General features: G+C 39.8%; 1 protein-coding gene across 2 annotated transcripts in view; it reads right to left on the reverse strand.

The window, feature by feature from the left end:
• Positions 1 to 10,311, reverse strand: part of LOC149227702 (RNA-binding (RRM/RBD/RNP motifs) family protein) — a 146,596-nt gene extending 136,285 nt beyond the window's left edge. The window contains exon 1 of one of the 2 annotated variants that reach the window (XM_089377887.1): positions 9,925 to 10,311. The gene's annotated coding sequence lies outside the window, so the exon portion shown is untranslated. The remainder of the gene's footprint in view (positions 1 to 9,924) is intronic. The other variant, XM_089377886.1, reaches the window with a different exon arrangement.
• Between the last annotated feature and the right edge of the window lie 2,134 nt (positions 10,312 to 12,445).

The raw sequence follows: 12,445 nt of genomic DNA on the forward strand, positions 1-12,445 counted from the left end.
CATTAAGAGGGAGACTACTACACCATATACTCCTGAGCAGAATGGTGTGGTGGAAAGGAAGAACTGTACGATTGTGGAAGTTGTTCGTGCTATGCTTCATGATCAAAGACTTCTGAAGTTTCTATGGGCCAAAGCTGCAAATACCGTTGTATATGTACAAAACCGATGCCCTCATCAAGCATTGGGTTCCAAGACTCCCGAAGAGATGTTCACTGGCAAGAAACCTGACGTATCTCATTTTAGAATTTTTGGAAGTCTTGTTTATTTTCATGTGTCGAAGGAGAAAAGGAATAAATTGGGTGCATCTGGAAAGAAAGGAATCTTTGTGGGCTATAGCGAAAATACTAAGGGCTATAGAATCTATGTGGTTGGTCAAAGGGAAGTTGATAGCCATGATGTCACCTTTGACGAAGATATGGCTCTTAGCAAAGTTGACAATCTTCCTACTCTAAGAAGATCTAAAGAAGCTGACACCAGGGAACCGAAGGAAAAGGAAGATGAGACGATGCCCAATGTGGAAGAACCTATGGATCCTATTGATCCTCCTCCGCAAGAGCCTTCCTCTTCTAGGAAGAGGCCTTCATGGCTTAGGGGGACACTTGATGATGCTGAAGGACACATTGCACCCACAGGAACCTTCCGTGAAAGTAAGAAGCCAAACAGGTATCAGGGATACTTGACCATCATGAGCACAATCATCTAAAATGAGCCTTCGTCATTCACAGAAGCTGTCAAGCATCAAGTATGGAAGGATGCTATGACTAAGGAATATGAGTCCATCATGAAAAACGATGTTTGGCATGTGGTCCCTAGACCCCGGGACAAAGTAGTTGTCACTTCGAAATGGCTTTACAAGATAAAGCATGCAGTTGATGGAAGTACAGAAAAGTATAAGGCTCGTTTTGTCGCTCGTGGCTTCTCTCAAAAGAAAGGTATAGACTATGACGAGATATTTGCACCTATTGCCCGATATACCACTATCTGTTCGATCATAGCCCTTGTTGCTTCGCAAGGATGGAACCTACATCAAATGGATGTCAAAACTGTGTTCTTGCATGGTTCAATCAAAGAGGATGTCTATGTGGAGCAACCCGAAGGATTTGAGATTCATGATCGAGAATCTCATGTGTGCAGGTTGAAGAAGGCCCTATATGGGCTGAAGCAAGCACCTCGAGCGTGGTATGAAAGGATCGATAACTACTTGATGAAGCTGGGATTCACTAGGAGTGAAGCCAACCCTAACCTTTACTTTAAGGTTGAATATGACAATCCTCTCATACTGGTGTTGTACGTTGACGACCTCTTTCTAACACGGGCTCACCCTCTCATTCACAAATGTAAGATGAAGTTGGCTTCTGAGTTTGAGATGAAGGACCTAGGAATGATGCACTATTTCCTAAGACTTGAAGTCTGGCAGAAGCCAGGGGAGATTTTCCTATCTCAAGGGAAATATGTGGTGAAGATATTGGAGAGATTCGGCATGGTGGACTGCAAGCTTGTAACTACCCGATGGAGCTTGACTCCAAGAAGTTAAGCGGTAGTGCTGCCAGACCTGTATTACGAAATGCTACCGAGTATCATCAACTCGTTGGAGCATTGATGTTCTTGGTGAACTCCTGTCCGAATATATGCTTTGCAGTCAACACATTGAGTCAACATATGGTTGAGCCTCACCACTCACATTATATTAGTGTCAAGAATCTGTTGAGATATCTTCGTGGCACAATCACTCGTGGGTTGAGATACACTGCCGGAGATGTGAGACTACTTGGATATACCTATGCTGACTGGGCAGGCAGTGTGGTGGACCGAAAGAGCACTCCAAGATGTTATTTCTCTTTGGGATCTACCTCGATATCCTGGATGAGCAGGAAGCAGTCTTTGAGCACCGCCGAGGTAGAGTACATTGCTGCTAATATGGCCTCCTATGAAGCAATCTTGTTGCGAAAGCTCTTCAGTGAGCTGTTTGGATTTACATTGGATACCACCGTGATCCTATGTGACAACCAGAGTGGGATTCGTTTATCAGAGAATCTCGTATTCCATGATCACTCCAAGCATATCGATATCAAGTACCACTATATTCGAGATGTGGTGCAGTGGGGAGCAATAAGGCTCCAACATATTGGTACAGATGAACAGGTCACCGACATTTTGACAAAGCCCCTGGGAAAGGTCAAATTCTTGACTTTCCGAGAATGACTTGGTGTCATTCAAAGACCCTCTTATGAGGGTCGAGTATGATATATTGAGCTCTGGGAACTCCAGGGGGGCACGGGGTACTTGGAGCGACATGTGACCACAAGGCGACTCACCATCCCCTGGTGGTGCAGTATAGGGTGAAAGGTTCAACCTTCCCCTGTGACACCCCGTGGCGACTGTGGAACAGGATGATTAGTTCTCCTATAGGCCAGGATGATTAGTTCTCTGTGGCGACTGTGGAACAGGATGATTAAATCCCCTGTGGGCCAGGATGATTAGTTCCCCTGTGGGGCAGGATGATTAGTTCTCCGTGGCGACTGTGGAACAAAATATTTAGTTCTCCTGTGGGCAAGGATGATTAGTTCTTTGTGGCATCTATTGGATAGGATGATTCGTTCTCCTGTGGACAGGATGATTAGTTCTCCTGTCGAGGCATCCTACCCATGTAGTCTGGGACTCATGGGAAGGACCTCTCATCTTATCAATGAGCAGGGAAATGAGGTTAGGGACCATAGTAGTACTATTCGATGGACGCATCGTTGTATCTACCGTACTCCCTATGCTAGGATGACCTCTATTGATCTGGGATCAGTGAGAGTGTTATGACACACTCTTAGACTGACTTCGGGTCAGTGGAGGATGGTATGATACATCCTCAATCATTTCTTCTTCTTCATAGTTCAAGCAGAGCAGAGCAGGACCAGTTGTGTAGGGCCTTGCATTTGATGGTTGGGATAGTAGCAACGGTCAGACGAATTACAGATGGGGTTCTCCCTAGTTGAGAGGGAGTGTTAAAATTGGCAGCTAGGGCCAAACTCCATGTGGGTCACCTTATTTATGATTGCTGATATTTTTCCTAGATTCCTCTCGTCGCGAGGTGTAGGATTGATCTAAATAGAAGAGAGGTCGAGTCATTTGCAACTCATCTTCTCCCTCTCCTACGCATTAGATGAGCCTCTCTCTCTCACACGTGTGGCTAAAAAAGGAAGACGTTGATTTCTGATTAGGGTTGCGTTGACCAGGTTTGACCAAGGCTGCAGGAAGGTACTTTGACCAACATTAACCAGCGTGGACTCCTCTTCGACTACAAATTAGGTGTGGCTGCTTCTCCTTGGCAGGCCGCAAATTTTGGCATGCAAACCGAGGTGATCTGACCTCAGGTTTGACCAGCGTTGACTGTCAAAAGGTTGACTGCGGATCTATCCAGCATTCACTGAAGTTTGACTGCAATTTCAGATTGTTCTGGGTTGACTCTTCTTGTTGTTGGAAGCCGAGTTGACTAGGATATCGACCAAGCTGATTAGAGGTCAAATCTAACTTGTTTGACCAGCTTTGACTTTGCTCATTAGGGTTTTGCTACTGCTGTTATAAAATATCAGAATTCTACATTGTACTATTTCTCTTTGTTGAACTATTGAAGATAAACGAAGATTTGATCAAAGGTTCTCCCCGCATTGGGATTTGTCCCTGGCTAACCGCCACATCTGTGTCTCTTGTCTTGGCTTGTTTTCTATCGATCATTTAATGTTCTATTTGCATTTTACTTTATGTTGTGATTGCTAATCAGTGGCTAATAAAAGTAAAAGAAGTAAACTGCTCTAAGCATAAAACATACCATAATTTAACATTCTCCAGCTATGCAGCCCTCATGATAAAACTCATTAATGAAGAACCTTCCACATATGAGGAAGCAGCTATCCAGTAAGTGTGGAAGGAAGCGATGAATGAGGAATGCCAATCGGTCATGAATAATGACGTCTAGGAGATTGTGCCAAGGCCTGAGGGGAAGTCAGTAGTAACTTCCAAATGGATCTATAAGATAAAGCATGTTGCAAATGGTAGCATTGATAAATACAAGGCACGATTCATGGCTATAAGATTCTCCCCAAAAGAAGGAGAAGACTATGATGAGACTTTTGCTCCAGCTCCCAAGTACACCTCCATTAGATCCATCATTTCACTTGTTGCTTCCATGGAATGGGAACTACACCAGATGGATATAAAGATTACTTTCCTCAATGGAGTAATTGAGGGAGTGGTGTATATAGAGCAACCTCAAGGATTTGAGGTATGTGGAAAGGAGTCTCATGTTTGCAGGTTAAAAAAGGTCTTGTATGGACTCAAGCAAGCTCCAAGAGCTTGGTATGCTTGTATCAACAGCTATAAGATGAGACTAGGATTTACCAAAAGTGAAGTTGATCCAAATCTTTACTTTAAGGTTGTGAAGAATGCACCTATGATTTTATTATTATATGTTGACAATTTGTTTCTAACAAATGCCAAGCCTCTTATCATTCAGTGCAAGAATCAGTTGGCTTCTAGATTCGACATGAAGGATCTTGGGTTGATGCACTATTAATTGGGATTAGAAGCATGGCAAAAACCTAGTGAAGTCCTCCTCAGTCAAGTATGTAAAAGATATCCTTCAAAGATTCAGTATGATGGATTACAAATCCATGGCGACTCCTATGGTGACTACTTTGAAGAAGTGAAGAGGCCTCGACTCCATATTGGTAGATCCATCTTATGTCACACGATTCAGGTTCGAATTCGAGTTTGGCAACGATTAAGTTCAATTCGAATTCGAATTTTTCCGATGAGGTTCATATCAGGTTCGACATTAAGTTCGACTATACATATTTTTCAACACATATATAGATATATATGACATAAAATAATCAAAATCAAAATCAATCAATAAAGTTATATGAGTAGCAATGAGCACCCACAAGCCACAAATCACAACCACTGTTCACTTCACACTCCAAGTGGTAGGGACAAGCAACATCTAGAAATTGAATTCAAGAAATTGCAGAGCATACAACATGCAGCAGTAGCACTGGGCACAATAGAGCAAGTACACTCAAATTGAAGTTGGCTTGTGAAAATCTATCGACAGCCATGGTAAATAAAGCCAAACCAATGGCCACTATGGGAAACTAACTAGCGGGAAGCAAAACAAGAGAAAACCATGTGTTGCACATGGTTTTTCTCATAAACATTAAAACAACTGATAAAAACTGCCCGAACTCTAACATCGAACCCAAAAAAAAATTTAAAAAAAAAAATTATAAAATTTGGCTTCAGGTTTGTCTTTAGGTTTGCTTTCAGGTTTGAATTCATTGAGGTTCGAATTCGTTGAGGTTTGAATTTGACGTTCGACTATTAGGTTCACCGAACCTGAACGAATTTAAACTTTTTTTTGGGTTCATCAAATTTCGAACCTCAAGTTTCAAATTCGGCAAACCCTGTGACATAAGATCCATCTATGTACCAACGGTTGATTGGTATGTTGATGTATTTGGTTAACACTAGGGCACACATTTTCTTTGTTGTGAAAACCTTGAGCCAGTTCCAAGTAGAACCAAGACATGAGCATTGGATTGTAGCAAAGCACATTTTGAGATATTTGCATGGTATAGTGAACTATGGCTTGAGGTATGTTGCAAACAAGGATGTACAACTTCAGGGATATACAGACGTTGATTGGGCAGGAAGTGTTGAAGATAGGAAGAGTACCTCGGGAGTATGCTTCAGTTTGGGATCCGCTATGATATCATGGATGAGCAGGGAGCAAAGGTCGATCGCACTCAGCACTATTGAAGTAGAGTATATCACAACTAATGAGGCTTGTACCAAAAGAGTATGGCTCCAGAAGTTGTCTACAGGATTGTTCGGCCAAGAGTTGAAACCAACGGTGATACATTGTGATAATCAAAGTTGTGTGAAGCTTTCAGAGAACCTCGTGTTCCATGACAAGTCGAAGCATATTGACATCAAGTACCACCACATTCGTGACATGGTGTAGAGGAAAGCAATAAGGCTTGGGTACATCACCACTGATGAGCAAACAGTTGATGTTCTGACAAAGTCGTTGCCAAGGGGCAAGTTCGTGTATTTCAGAAACAAGTTGGGGCTCGTGGAGATCACCCCTCGTTGAAAGGGAGTGTTCATTTGCCTGCAACACAGATGGACATTCTCCCGAAAGGGAGAATGTCTCCAAGAGATCCAACAAGCAGTGTTGAGTGCGTGTCCCTTGGAGGAGGACCTTGATCACACACTAGAAATGGTGGAGTGACGTCCTGGACCCTAATCACACACCAGGCATGGTGGAGTGAGGTCCTTCAGCATTTGGACCTTGATCACGCACCAGATGGGTGGACTGAGGTCCTGGACCCTGATCACACACCAGGTAGGGTGGAGTGAGGTTCGGTTCAACATCTAGACCCGATCACCAACCAAGAAGGGGTTGAGTGAGGTCTTGGCCCAGAGTGCTCACCAAGAAGGGTGAGTGAGTGCTTGCTAGTTAAGGGTCTCAGCATTTTGGCCTAGATGGTGGCCATGGGATTCAAAGACCAACCACTCTAGAAGAGTGAGTGGGTTTGGTACCGCTTCGAATATGGCCGCTAGCAGATGTTGATGATAGATGATGATGCTGGTAATAATGGATAACCTTTTTCTTTAGAGAAATTTGTTGAATTTGAGAACATTTATGACAGTGATACCTCCCTAGTTAAGAAGAAGTGTTGAATTTGTAACTATGGTCAGTCTTCATAATGTACTTTTTGGCCACCTGATGTAATGATATTTATCATTGTAAAGCATATTTATAAATGCTTGAGTCAAAGGAAAATTTATTTTGACTCAAAGTCCCATTGCGACTTTTAAAAAATGTAAATTTGAATTTTTGAAATGTAATTTTTAGCTCCAAAAAGTGACAAGTTGGCTTCCCTCCAAGTCAAGTTGGCCCTGGCCAAGAGACATGTCCATTCACCCTAGACAAACTACTATATAAAGGCTACTGGAGTTCCTCATCTGGGCAATTCGCATTCCTCTCTCAAGACAATTTATGGGCAAGTAAGCAAAGGACAAGAAGGATAAAGAAGGATGAAGAAGGCTGAATTTTCTCTCTCCTATCTCTCTCTAGCAACTCGCACGTGTGAAGGAATCTCTCTCTGTGTGATTCGCAATTTCTAGGGCACCTGTTGACCAAAATTTTGTAGGTCAAAATTCTGGGGCAACTGGTATTGTAGGGGACTGAAATTCTAGATGTGCGGGATTAAGAGTGAAGTGTAGGATTAGATTTGGGGAACTTGACTTGGGGGAGAAGATCGGGTTTGACCATAGGTCTCTAGTTGTGTCTCTCTGTGAACAAGAAGCATTTCTCTATTGGAAAGGTTGTTGGGTTTTTCCCCGCAGTGGGTTTTCCCAGGGTAAATCTTGTCTTGCATTTGTGCATTATGATCTCTATTGTTCTATTGTTCTTTATTGTTGAATTTTTGAAGCATAATTGTTCAATGATATATTGGAACAAGTTAAAAGAAGATCTCCATCAAAATTAATTATTAGAATTTCGAAAATATTGTGCTAACCCTAATTGCACTAGAAAATCAACACATTCCTTGATCAAAGTGCTTACCCCGGAGCTTGACATAAGCAACCTTGGAGATGGAGCACTTCACATTGCACTTTGCACTCTTGTATAATGCATCAGGGTTCTTGTGTTGATGCAAGGAACATGTTAGGGTTTTCCCTAAGAAGACAAGAGAAGCTAGCAATTGGGAGAAATCTTAGTACAACAACAAGAGCACTTGTTCTTGTGGTTCTTGTGAGAGAAGACGATTAGGGTTTTGTGGCATTGGAAACCCTAGGAGCACTTGAAGTGCTTGTTGTGGAAAAGATGGTGGAAGACTATCTTGTTTTCTTTTGTATAATTGTGTGATGGAAATATAGATGCCAAAGTCAACTTTTCAATGTGTATGCATGCTAGTTGTGGATCTTTGGTGGAGCAACTAGCTTTGGTTGTGTGATTCCCAGCTAGGAGGAATTGATAGCTAGGGTTTGACATTTGATGTGATGCTAGCTTGTTGGCATTGCTATAGTTAGGGTTTGGAGAGCAATGGAGAGTACTACCTTGTGATAATCTTGAAGGACTATCTTATACCAGCTTTGGTAAAGATATCAGTACGTACTTGTAACTTCAACTTATGTTTATATGAAGAGTTTTTTGCTGTCCAAACTTTGATTAGTTCCTAGTGCTGGTTATGTGTGCTGATTTAACATAACAGTGCACAGATTTCGTTAAGTGGTTCGACAAACATAAATAGAAGCTAAGTGGGCAGATTTATGGCTGTGATAAATCACTGTAAATAAGTCATTTTCAGATCTGTTATATGTTAAACTTTGTGCCCTGAGGGATGAAAACAATGTTATCTTGAATACAATTATTCAGTGTTTATTTTCTTGGGCTGCCTTGTGTATTTGGTTGGACAAAAGTGAAACATATACTGCTGTAATTCAGATTTCAGAGTTAGCCCTAAACGCTGGAAGTTCACAGGAAATAGATCCAGGGAACCTCAAGGTTTAGTGAAATTTTTTTAATTTGCATTGAAAGGTGATTCCCAAAATTTCCACAGAACAATACCACTGCCAATTTGTGTCCTCGGTAGAAATCGCTCCAGGTGGGAGGGTTGAAAGAGAGTTATGGAAGATGCTTTTAGTCTTTTAACTTCAAAATAATGTTTTACTAATGACAAGAAACTTGGTCACATATGTTCATTTTTTACCTTTACCCAACTCCAGTTAAATGCCATCTCACACGTGCAACTTTCCCCAATTTTAGCAATTCACAGTGAGGGAATATCCAACCCTTGATCATGTTGTCCCACTTGGTCCACTATGTGACTAAGTGGATTTTATTGCAGTCCACAACAAAGTTTCAGAAGCCCTTTTAGCATTCAGGCATTCTTTTAAATGAAGATCGGTTTTTCTCTAGTTGGCAAATGGTCTTCTGTTTTGTGATGTTGATGATTCAGTACTTGAGATTTCTGCCATTAATAGATTGCACAATGCAAAAAATACATAAATATCTAAACTGAAAAAATCCCAACAAAGAAACTTCAACTTCAAAGTCAGCCTTATGCAAAGAAGTCCAAAATATGTATATGGAATCTGGTCCAGTGCAAAATCCTCGAGATAGAATCCTGTAGAGTCCAAGGCTCCAACTGTGCAAAATCCTCTTCTTAAACCTCAAGAGTTCTAAGAGCAAAGTTTCTCTGTGCTCTCACAACTTAATTTTGCAGAAATGAGATAGTTTTAGTTTAATGAAGGAAACTTGTAGGGTTTTGTGTCTCCCCACCTGTGACCAATTACTTTTCATTTTTTAAGTTATTTTTTTGCTTTGTACTACCTTTGGACCTCCACTGTCGGTCGTTTCTCACAAGATAGAAACCTGCCAATATTGGCCAGCAGAAACATCGACCTTTTCTATAAACGGTTAACAGACGCAAGAGACGGCTTGCTGTTATGATTTTGGTTTTGGGATGGGTTTGCGCCTGAAACGTATCCCTCAAGCATGGTTTCTGATGAACAGGTTGCAACCACCTAGAAGCCCCCACAAAACCAACTTGCCAGTTACAAGTACAGCGACTTCCCTAATTATTTGATAACTGGAAATCTCTAGATGCAAATATCACCTTTCGTCGGAAAAAACGAGTAACAAGCGGACTTGACCATAACATGACAGTCTGTAAGCAATGGCCCTATTACATTTTCCCCAAAAGGAAGGCCCCTGTGCAAGTTTTGATACATAACTAACTGCAGTTAGGGTTTAAAACTTCAGAAACAAAAATATAATGCCCCGGCCAAAAACTAAACACCGCAAGCACAAAGATACAACATGTTGAAAGTACAAAGTATTTAATGGATAGAAATCATAAATACCTTGAAAGAGGACTGAACCTTGTTGTCTTGGCGCCTTGAATCTTGAATGATTTGGTACCTCCGAAGTAGTGTTTAACATTGATAGAATGGTGTCCTGGCTCTTCTAATGTATGTCGAAGTTTCTGGAATGTTACACTGACGACATTGATCTCAACTCTGGTTCCTCAGCTCAGGTGAGGAGAGGCTGACAAATCGTTTGAGTTATTATAAGAGTGTGACCGATATTAACTCTGCGTTTGTTGTTGATCAGCGAGAAGAAAAGAAACCCGAGCGAGCATTTGGACCAACTAGGGCCAGAGCAGGATAATCATTGTTTAATTGTAAAGAAAGGAAAAGATATTTGTCCGGAAAACAAAGAACGAAGGGCACTGCCTCCTATATATGAGGAAAAACGGAAAGAAGTTCATGGGACAAAGGGTTTATCGTATGATCGTCCTATATACGTAAGTGTATACGAGTCTCCAAAAGGGGTAACATTCCAAATTCCTAACCAACCCACTAATAGCGATCTCTCTTATACGTTATTTATACGTTATGGTTAAAATAATTTCCTTCTTTCGTGAGGGAGATTTTAGATTAGTATAATCTAAGTAAGATGATTTTTTCCCAAATAAGTAAAGTTGTGTTCGTTTCTAATTTAAGTAGAGTTGTTTTAGAATTGTAAAATTGAGTTATCTAGGAAGGTTTTTGGGTTATTGTATTCATGTATTTAAAAAAGTATTTTAACTAATAAAAATTTATAATTTTTTTTAAATTGTATTATGGATTTGGGTAAGAAAAGTTAGAATATTTATTAATTAGGTTGTATTTAAAAAATTTGAATAATGAAATAATATTTATGATTGTTTTCTTTGGAGTTACAATTTTAACATTATTACTTTTTGGCATTTTATTATTCAACAAAATGGAAGATTTAAGAACTAATATAAATCTATCTTAAATCAAGATCTATAAAACAGTGAAAGAGATCAAATTTCTTACAATGTAAATTTGTTTATTATTTAATTCTATGTATTAAGTCATTCATATTAAATGATAAAAATATTACACTTGAAATTTTTTATTATCTTTTTGGTACTTAATAGATTTGAAATTAAGATAGATTTACACTAGTTTAGTTTCTATATATATTTTTATTTATTTATTTATTTATGTATTTTTATTTTTTTTGTTGTGAAGTATTAATTCCTTCATATTAAATAATAAAAATATTACAACTTGATAAATTTTATTATATTTCTTAGTATTTAATAGATTCAAATTTTAGATGGATTTACACTCACTTTTTTTAAGATGTACATTTTTGTTGTTGTGAAATGTTATGTGACAACATGTCCTTCATATTGGGCTCTAAAACATCTCATGATGCAATCAACTATGTCAAGTAATAAAAAAACAATTGTCTCCTTGTGGGATGATTGAGTGGTTGGCATTATAGGGTGTTATCCCCTCCACCTAGTTTCAAAACCCATGAAGATACATCATTGGTCTCACTATGGTTAAATAAATAATAATAATAAATAAATAATTGGTTTTAATATCATTAGTAAATCATGAACATAAATAAGTATTCAATGTTTTTCTTATTAAATTTCGATTCACTATGGTAAAATAATAATAATAAATAAATAATCACTTTTTAATATCATTAGTAACTCATGAAAATAAATAAGTATTCAATATTAGTAACTCATGAACATAACAGAAAATTGCGGATTGGATTTGGTTGGTTATCAAGTTGGAAAAACGGTTGACTCACTGGAGTCACCGGTTCTTATCTTGAGTTGGAAGATTGGTCCTTATCAAATCTGTTTTGGAGGCCACACTAGTATTTTGGATGTCTCTAGCATGGATCCCCAGGAACATATTGGCCCATCTTCAACAAATCTGCTGCAGATACCTCTGGAATGGGCATCAAGATAAAAATATATTTGCTTGGGTGAGCTGGAAAAAGATTGCGCTACCTAAAAAATGGGGAGGCTGGGGACTAAAAGATCTCAGCCATTTTGCTCAGGCATTGGCTACAAAAATGGGATGGACTCTACTTACAGGTCAGAATCTCTGGACTACGGTCTCCTATCACAAATATATCTGGCCTATGCAGATCATGGATTGGGTGCGCCTACCTGTTTGGAATAACACAGGTATCTCCTCGGTATGGAAAGCTCTGATTCATTCCCTCCCCATCATTCGAAACAATCTGGTTTGGAGAATCATCGATGGCACAAGAGTTCGTATTGGAATGGACCCCTGGGCAGGTGGGGGAGCCAGATACCATCTCCCGAGAGATCTTATTCTATTGTTAAACCAGAGGGACATAACTGTCATTGCTCACATTGCTGATCATGACAACACTACCATCCTCTCCCAAGGATGGAAATCTGTTGATGCTCTCCACCTTCCACCACAATGGCACCGTGACTGGCAAGAATATATCGATGCTTTGACCGAATCCCATATCAGAATCCTGGAAGGTCCTGACGAACTTAGATGGAGTATGGCTGATAATGGAATATACACG

Source organism: Pinus tabuliformis, chromosome J (assembly GCF_031772625.1).
Source record: "Pinus tabuliformis cultivar Carrire ecotype Pingquan chromosome J, CPIR1, whole genome shotgun sequence".
In the NCBI taxonomy this organism is placed as follows: Eukaryota; Viridiplantae; Streptophyta; class Pinopsida; order Pinales; family Pinaceae; genus Pinus; species Pinus tabuliformis.